At 39.7% G+C, this 9,475-nt stretch overlaps 1 long non-coding RNA gene across 1 annotated transcript; it reads left to right on the top strand.

The window, feature by feature from the left end:
- The first annotated feature begins 656 nt into the window (after positions 1 to 656).
- On the top strand, positions 657 to 9,101 carry LOC142468504 (uncharacterized). Its single transcript, XR_012788674.1, has 3 exons — positions 657 to 826; positions 2,123 to 2,223; positions 9,010 to 9,101. It is a non-coding gene; the product is annotated as an uncharacterized LOC142468504 (long non-coding RNA).
- Positions 9,102 to 9,475: the final 374 nt, after the last annotated feature.

Here is a 9,475-nt window from a genome sequence, read left to right as displayed (position 1 = left end):
CTGTATATATATATATATATATATATATATATATATATATATATATATATATATATATATATATATATATATATATATAAAAGCTTGCTAAGATTGTGTATGTCTAATTGTACATTGCGGGAGGTAGGTGTCCCCTCCTGTTAGTTGAAGCACACCCAGCCCAGCTCGGTTTAACCAGCAGGTCCAAGTACACACACATGCATGTAGAGTAGCAGGTAGTAGTCATTTGGGAGATATCTTGCCCTAGGAGAAAGGGTACAGTAATGATAACATTTGCTGCAGCAATTAGGGTGGGAAGTAAATATGTATCTTTTTCCCCCCATTATTTCTTAGGCCACTTCTATTTTGTTAACCAGTTTTAACTGCATTGGAGCTCACAGATGGCACCTATAGGGGCAGATGCAAAGTGCTCTGTTAAATCAGGACAAATACCGTGACGTCACCTAGATAGGTAATGGACGTTATTTCTCCTGATTTTAACTGCTATCCACACAGCTAATAATGTGCAAAAACAACAGGCGTTAGTTATCTCATTAAAATAGGCTTAACACCATGTTACGCGAGCACTGCTTTCTGTTAGCTTAGCATGACTTGAGAGAGCTATTTTAGTAGGATCAGAACCCGCACCTCTGCTATTCAGGGTAGCAGCTCTAGCATTGAACTATCTCAGCTGCTGGATAGCACCACTGTCGCTGCATACTTTAGAGCTCTGCTGCTCACACTAGTAGCTAATCATACTCTTGCACTCTCACAGGCTTCCTTTAAAAGCAGAACACTTCGCTTCCTATTGGATGTGTATTGGAGCTTCTTTGTTTACTACTGCACAGTATGTATTTATATATCTTTAATATTGAATTATATTTGTTAAAGCATATTAGTAAAATATTTAAATCATTAAGCTGCATTGTATTTCTCTTGCTCATGAACCATGTGTAAGATTACAGTGCAATGTTCCAGTGTCTATATTGTTCCTCTATTTCTCATCTGTACCCTGTTCTTCTGCATCTCTTTTTCCTCTGTATCTATGTTGTTCTTAACTGTATCTTTGCCTTTAATCCCTAACCTAATTCTATGTTGCTGAGCCAATTCCATAGCCTCTGATTCTCCTTCCCTAACTTACCTAAAGAAAGGTTCATATAGATTTGACTCAACCAGTTGGCGCACACAAGATGCTCCGTTCCATGGTGTTTAAGTTATACTACCAGCATAAGACATGCTAACAATGCAGATATAATACGTGCATTCGTAATCAGATGTTGTACCCTATAAGTAATTATAGAGCTAAAGCCCTGGATTGTTTAAATCAGACTCAGATTAAAGTTATACTTTACCCTAGGTGAGACTAGTTTGTGGTCCCCATTACACCTTGTGCATACTAAGGAGTCACACAGAGAAAGACAAACACACACACAGGATCACACATAGATGGTTCCAGACGCGGATTCAAAGTGGCACAGGAGACATTGACACGCTCTTCTTCCTAGATATGTAATGTATTTTAGTGCCCTATCCGTCCGCACCCCAGTGGGCCCAGGACAGTTGTGTAGTTTCACTAGAAATGGGGTTTGTGTGCTTGGTTACATTTACATGCGATATTTCAATACATCTGATGTGAGTTGGTGCACTATATATAAATATTGGCACAAACAAAAAAACAAAGTGGAAAAAAGAAACCTGATCGCCGGTGCACTAATGAATTACCTGTTATTTCTATTCACTGTGTCAAAAAAGTATCAGTTGATCTCCCATTGGCAAAATCAGCCCATACACAAATACACATAATAAAAACACTGCGACTATGTCAAACAACCCCCAGTGTTTTTATTATGTGTATTTGTATATGGGCTGATATTGCCAATGGGAGATCTGCTGATACTTTTTTTGGTATAATGAATATAAATAAAAGGTAATTGATGAATGCAGCAATGGGGTTTCTTTTTTCTACTTTAGTTTTTGCCAGTTTTGTAGTTTGCCTGTTGAATTATCAGGCCCTGCGGTTCATCCTCTTCCCCTGCCTGCTGAGTGCCTACACTGCATATATTTTCTTCCATATCACTGTCCTCAGCCTCCTAGGTGAGTGGTTACAACCTCTCTCCCCTTTCTTTTTAACCTTTATCCCTAGGCTGTGCCATCTCTCGGGTCTTCTCAATATCGGGTCAAGCCAAAAGATTAAATCAACAGAACAAATCTACCCAATCTCCTCATCAATTCTCCCACAGACAGGTACACAACCGGCTTTTAAGAACATGGGGATTTTGGGTTGTTGTTTTTTTTTAAATCTCATCTGAATTAGAGATTTCTCTGGAGCAGAATTTTTTTCTGTACTAATAGAAGGTAAAGTTACTGCCTGACACTTATTGGTCAGGAACTAGTCAATGAAGGTAACATCTCTAGGTCCTGTGGCAGTCCCCTTGACTAATTGGCAGTCATGGCCTGCACCAGTTTTTAGCATAAAAACATCCCTTGTTAAGGGGGCGGGGGGGGGGGGGGGGGGGAGGGGGTAAAAAAGAAGCACTGCCCCCCCCCTGCTTAGATAAGACTAAACAACAGAAATGCTAAATTGTATGGAATTATGCTCTAACGTTCAATAGAAAGAGCATTGGATTATATTGTGATGCTACTTTCAGATGATTAATTTCTGAAAATGCTATCCCTCATCATAATATGTATATATGCACATTTACAATTAATGCCACCAATACACAGTACAGTCTAGCCGGCTTCATTCTTCCCCTGGAAAATAACATATCCCATTGGAAGACAATATCACGGTTTCCATAGGATTCAAAGGCAGTGATGCTGCAGAATGCAACACCATATTCCATCAAAAGGGAACAATAAAGCCTGCTACACCTGTATCCACACTTCCCAGAATATACATCAGTATACAGGAAGTTATATAAACATTAAGGATATCAAACATAAGAGAGGACACAGTAAAACAAGTGTTTTTTGCACTAAATATTTTATTATCTAAGCATAGATTGAAGAATAGGATCATATTACCCATACAACCAACTCCTCTCCTTTTCCTCGTTTTTCTTGTGCAGATATTCAATGTGTTCATTTTCTAAGAGTTTAGGAAAATATTTATCATATATTGATATAAATTGACACACAAAGTATTCTCCCTAAAACATTAAAACTTGTGCACACTCTCGCCTCCCTGGAGTGGTAATGCAGCATTTACAGCATCTAAGGCCAGGTCCCCGCAGGCTACTGCAACGCCCGCTGTGGCGGACTCAGCTGCACGCGCCGCCAGCCTCGCTGACGCGCATGCAGCACAGGCAGCGGGGCCGCAGCCTAATGTATCGCTGCCTTATTCTATGCCTACGTGTACACTTAACTATCACTTCTTGTACGAAGGTTGTCTGTGACCAGGTGACGTTTCAAGGTTTCGCCCTCCAAGCCCATCCTGCAAATCTTCATCACTAATTGCCACGTCACAAAGACTCTTGCGCTCTCTCTGCCCAGCAGCAGATATTTCATTTTCCAATTCAATGACTTTGATACCTCTCTCAAAAGCTTCCTGCTGCAGGAAAGACTCAGATCTTTGTGACATATCTATCCTTTTGTACAGAACTGCCGTTTTCTTCTTTTACACACTGTGGCTCGGGTGTCATCCAATCAGCACCTTTTTCGCTGCTTCTCTATTTCCATGAACTGTTTGCGTTTTTACTTGGCTGTCTTTTGTGCTGTTCCCAGCTGATTCTCCTGCTACAAGTTCTCCCCTCCTCCCTCCCTGCTCACTGCTGACTCTGCTTTTTCATTACCTGTTCCCCTCCAGCGCCATTATTTTCTTTATGTCTGCAGGACCTCGGCATTGAGATATGACCTATAACAAATATGTATTTTAATTAACTGCGTGGAGTGCATGCCTCTAAAATGTATTGCTGTGGTATCTATCACATTGGAAGGGTTTTATTTGTGCGCCAATACTGTTTGGGGCTTTTCTGGAATGTTCTTGAACACCCACAAAGGGTTGAGCGTTCCAGTTTTATCTGTACCCTTTTATTTTGTAAACCAGAGTCACTTCTGAAGTGCCATGTCCTTATGTTGGGGCATACTTTGTATGGTGACGTTTCACCATCTTTGCAGCTCTGTGTTACAGTACTTGAATGATGAATCTATTTTTGCTACACTTTCTTATCATCTCCAGTCTTGAACTCTCTCTCTTCCTACAGACATTATTATTTGACACTAACCGGAGAAAATCAGAACCTAAAAGTACTGTACCAGTTTTGTCAATGGATAGATCACCTTAATTACACCAGTAGAGTGGTCCAAGAATGTACATTATGCACCACTGTGTTTATTGTATTTATAAAAATATAAATATTTGGAGTTATGCCTTGGTTCTTGCTCTGGATTGTGCAGAAATATCATAATTTAATGTTTATGGAATGTAGGCAAACCTCCTTGTACTTTTCAAAGACAAAGGGTGTATGATTAATGTATCTCACCCTGAAGTTCTTTATTTCAAATATGCAAGGCATATATGTATACTATACATCGTATCATATGTTTTTTTAATGAAATGTATTATTTTTGGCATTTAAATATAATATATCGTGCTGAAACATTTCTAGTTGACGTGCACACTTGCCAAATCATGTGTAATTACATGGAAACTCCTAATAACCTGTGCAGTTACATGTCCACCTGCCATTATTCTGTTTACTTCCACATTGTATCAATGTTGACTTGACATGAAACTAACATATTTACGGGATTACTTCAAAATCACCATTGGATACACCTTGGGTGAACCACTGGCTAAAAACAATACACCTTGTGAAATATGCTCCTAAAGGAGCCATTCTTCTCTGTTCATTTGTCTTCACTGTGGACAGGGATTTAATTCACAAAGGACTGAAAGAAAGAGTAAGAGTTGTGGGAAATAACTTCCTTTAATCTCCTCTGCCAAGAAGCTAAGTATGAAAGACAAAACAAATGTTTTTATCAAGCTATTCTCATCTTTACATAATATTCAGCATTTATTTACAGCCCGTATTGAGCGGGACAGGTAGAAGAGATGGGAATACAGTAAGAGAGCCGTCAAAGAAACTTTGCAGCAAATCTAGAGCAATGTGCCTCTTTGCATCAATGTATCAAGGTGTTTTGCTCCAATGTTGAACACATACTAGAAGGAGCTGCATCACGGTCGGTGTTTCACCATTTAAATTATTTTCTTGGCAAGACACACAAATAAACTTCCCTGTTTAACAATGTGTCAGATGTAAAAAAAAAGTCAAAAATGTTTAAAGCTTCTAATATTTTATCAAACATGAGTCTTTTCACCTAAACACACACGAGGATGATACACAGGGTCACCCATAGGTGAAATTCTAGGTACTCTGGATCTCCCCCTGCTTAACAACCCAGGGCCCGGATCAGTACTCTTTCCCTGGGCCCAGTAAAGGCTCTCGGCGAGCCTGATGATACATACACGGAACAGGATAGGTAGTTGCAGCAGAATCTGTTCCTTCTTCACTTAATATTCATCACCATTTTTTTTTAATCATTATTTTGTAATACAGCATTTCCTATTGAAGGCACGTGGCAACAAAAGACCCAGATTAGAATGTGCAAAAGAAACGTCAGACGTGTGAAGAAATGCAAAGCTGACAAAATCTTGTCAGCGAAGAGCAAAAAAAACCTCATGCTAATTAGTCTTTTCAGGGTTATTTTTATCAAAGTATTTTTCCGGCTCAATTAGTGTATCACAACAGTTATTATTAATAGTCATTCAATTTACCTGTAGGCCCCACACCCTAGAAGCATCCCCACTGTGTCAATGCAATAATGTCTGCTCTGCATTAAACAGCGGGGAAACTGCAGTCAGAATGAGCCTTCTGTAGACTGCTGGTCTGCTGCTGCTGCGCTCTCTCTCTGTCTCTCTCTCTGTCTCTCTCTCTGTCTCTCTCTCTGTCTCTCTCTCTGTCTCTCTCTCTGTCTCTCTCTCTCTGTCTCTCTCTCTCTGTCTCTCTCTCTCTGTCTCTCTCTCTCTGTCTCTCTCTCTCTGTCTCTCTCTCTGTCTCTCTCTCTGTCTCTCTCTCTGTCTCTCTCTCTGTCTCTCTCTCTCTGTCTCTCTCTCTCTGTCTCTCTCTCTCTGTCTCTCTCTCTCTGTCTCTCTCTCTCTGTCTCTCTCTCTCTGTCTCTCTCTCTGTCTCTCTCAATATATTTGTGTGTGTTAATACTTCAATCCAGAAGAACGGCCTCTTCTTTGAAAATAAAATATTAAAACATTGAGTCATTTCCATATCATTTGATTAATTGAACAGCAATTGGGAGATATTATTGTAATGAAAGTCGTACCGTTTCACTGCCGAGAGATACATATATTATCAACAATGCCTTTTTCTTGGTCTTCTGAATTAAATTGTGCACAAAACAGAGACACTGAAGAGAATAATAGACTAGACTGATTACATTACAGTCATGTCCATTCAACTAATTAAAATCAAGTATGGCCAAAGAATGTTGATTACTTTCCATCATTGCTGGTGCTAATTAAGCTATTTTTACTAACCCCCCAAAAATGCCACACTGGAAATCAATCCTTTTAAGAGTGGGTTTCAAGACTGAAAATACTTACTCAGTCTCAGCTTTTACAGAGATCCTAAATAGAGGCATTGTATTCATTTTGGCAAAGCATTTTACATTTAAATTAAGAAAGGGAAATATACATGAACTTAAAAACCTAGTACTGATAATAAGAAATGCTTAAGATGCACAATGCAAATCCATTTTATTTGAAAAAGAACCACTGTGATAGTAGGGGCAGTCTGGCATGCATAATAAGGGTTAAGCCCACTGATTGCCCTACCTGATAAGATGGCGACCTATGCTATAGGTTTATATGGCCATCTTATGTAGCCAAAATGGCTGCCAAGTACGTTTTGTTTTCCCCCGTGTAAGACAGTTTATTGTGCTTGTATACTCTGCTTGTGTTTATTTTGTAAGGCTTCATTGTGTGGTGGCTAGTAATTCACTCCCGGGCTGAAACCTGGGCTGTTATCTCATTTGGGCAAGTGAAGTGCTTGGGTATCATGCTGAAACTGGGAACCAAGGCCTGGTTCCTTTCTCCGTCGGCTCTATTTTCATTGGTCAGTTTGAATTTCCCACTCTCCTTAAGCCTGCCCCTGTGGACTTTCCTAAAGCACTGTCACCTCCCAAAGCTCCAATTAGTCTGCCTCTGATTGGCTCAGCGAAGACAATATTTTTGCTGATTGGTTGGCCCATGGTCTTTCATGGTTTGAGATTGAAGCCTGAAATGTATATTAGCCGGCACCGATCATAGCTCCACAGTTATTCCATCGTTGCTAGCTTGTCTGAGTGTCAGAGACTAGAAGAAAATTTAAACCCAGAAGCGAGTGACTATAAATCCAAAGGTACTGGGATACCCTGAGGTGGGCGGATCGTGGAACACAGCCTGGGCAAGCTAGGTACAGCAGCGCCCAGCACCTAGTGAGCTAGGCTTCTCCTCGTAACCGTCTGTTCTGTGAGTTAAGCCTGTATTTATGCATTGTATTGCTCATGTATATAATGTATACCCTCTTCATTTATGTAACTGTATTTGTAACCACGTATTATTTGTCATATTAGCTATGCCCAGGACATACTTGAAAATGAGAGGTAACTCTCAATGTATTACTTCCTGGTAAAACATTTTATAAATAAATAAAAAATAAAATGTTGGCTTCGGCCAAAATAAACTGTTTATATAACTACTTTGTTCTGGCTGGTGCTTGTGATCCCGGTATAGGTGCCTATGCTATAAGCGCAGATAAGCCACTTATCATGGCCTTTTCAACCAACAGGCCTACTGCTATTCAGTAAGCCCCAATAAGTCGCTGATAAAAGTACTTTTCATCACATATTATGTTGACAAGAAGAAAAAAAATTGCCAAACCAGTGGTGAGAAGTCACTTATCGCCAGGTTTTCACATTCGTGAAATTCTAGTTGCCTCGAGTAGGTTATCGGGCGGGACCTATCACGGCTCTAGAATTGAGATTTCCACACAAAATCCTCCCGCCAGGAAAAGTTGCCGTGAGGGTGGTGAGAACCTGCCGAGAAGCATCTGGGGGTCCCCGGGTGGTTCCCATGGATGTCCGTGGGCCTCTAGGTAGTCCCCACGGGTGTCTGGGGGTCCCCACTGGCCTGCGGTACCAATCCAGTTCTGAAAAAATAAAAAGCAATAAATGGATATAAATATACCCCCCTTCCCCCACCCAATGCATACAGTATAGTAATCGGCAACATTACTATTATCCACCTATGAATAATAGTGCATTTGCCTATTTAAAATAAAACATCAACCAGCAGCATGAAATAAATAAAACTTGCACTCACCCTTGCCAGCCTGCCATCCATGTCCTCCGTTGCCAGAAACAATACAATAAAAAATACAATCTAATGGCCCCTAGCCCCTTAACCACCTTAGCGGTTATTAACCGCTATAGTAATTAAGGGGTTAACCCACCCTCCCCCGCAATCCACCAGGGAGACCTATCTATCTCCAAAACAGCACAAAAATAAACAATCTGTTATTCCAAAACATAACAATACAATTTAATAAACACCTAGCCAAACAAACAATTCAAGAAATAAAACTCCTAGCCAAACAAGCAATTCAATACATAAAAGCACTAGCCAACAAATCAATTAATTAATTTAAACCACTAGCCAACACAATTAAAACCAGTAGCCAACAAAATAAATAATTAATTAAAAACGCGAAACAAATCGGAAACTGAAATAAAAACAAGCCATCCAAATTACAAACAATTAAGCCAAAAAATAAACAGAAAAAGAAACAACAATCAATAGAAAAAAAGCCGTTGCCAAAAAAATGCATTGGCTGTCACAGTATTTATCTGTACCCTAAACGGGCACAGATTAATACATTATCAGTCAATAGGCAATGAAAAACATAAAGAAAAAAATACAATATAAAAACCTGTAAAAATAAAATTACATACATTCGATATTTTTCTTACCTTTAGAAATGTTGACCCTCCGAATCCTGGCATTTCTGCAAGCTCTCGTACCGCGACGTCATCAAAGTCAATCCAACGGCATCCACCTTGAAGATCCGGAACAGGTAACAAAATTCTTCTTTCTTTAACCTTCTATCACCTTCTCCTATCTTGTTCTGTCATTATTTATTTCTTTTCTTTAATATTCTATCTTTTGTCTTCATCTGTCAATCCACCCCCATGCTAAGTCCCAATGGATGTTGTCTTGTCGTCTTCTTCCTGTAAATGAGGTGTCCAGGCCTTATATATGGCCTGTGACATCACATTTTCAGGTCAAATGGTACAGCTCCAATCTGATTGGATGCGGTATCATGTGCCCACCTCTTTTTTTTTTCTTAAAACCCCATGGCTATATTACATGGTATTACAGCCAATGGGATTGAAGACAATCCCATTGGTTGCTGTACCATGTGATAGGTTACATTAGTTCAAA

The sequence above is a fragment of the Ascaphus truei genome, chromosome 17 (assembly GCF_040206685.1).
Source record: "Ascaphus truei isolate aAscTru1 chromosome 17, aAscTru1.hap1, whole genome shotgun sequence".
Lineage (NCBI taxonomy): Eukaryota > Metazoa > Chordata > Amphibia > Anura > Ascaphidae > Ascaphus > Ascaphus truei.
Note: the sequence above shows the minus strand (reverse complement) of the source record. Positions and strands in the feature narration are given on the sequence as shown.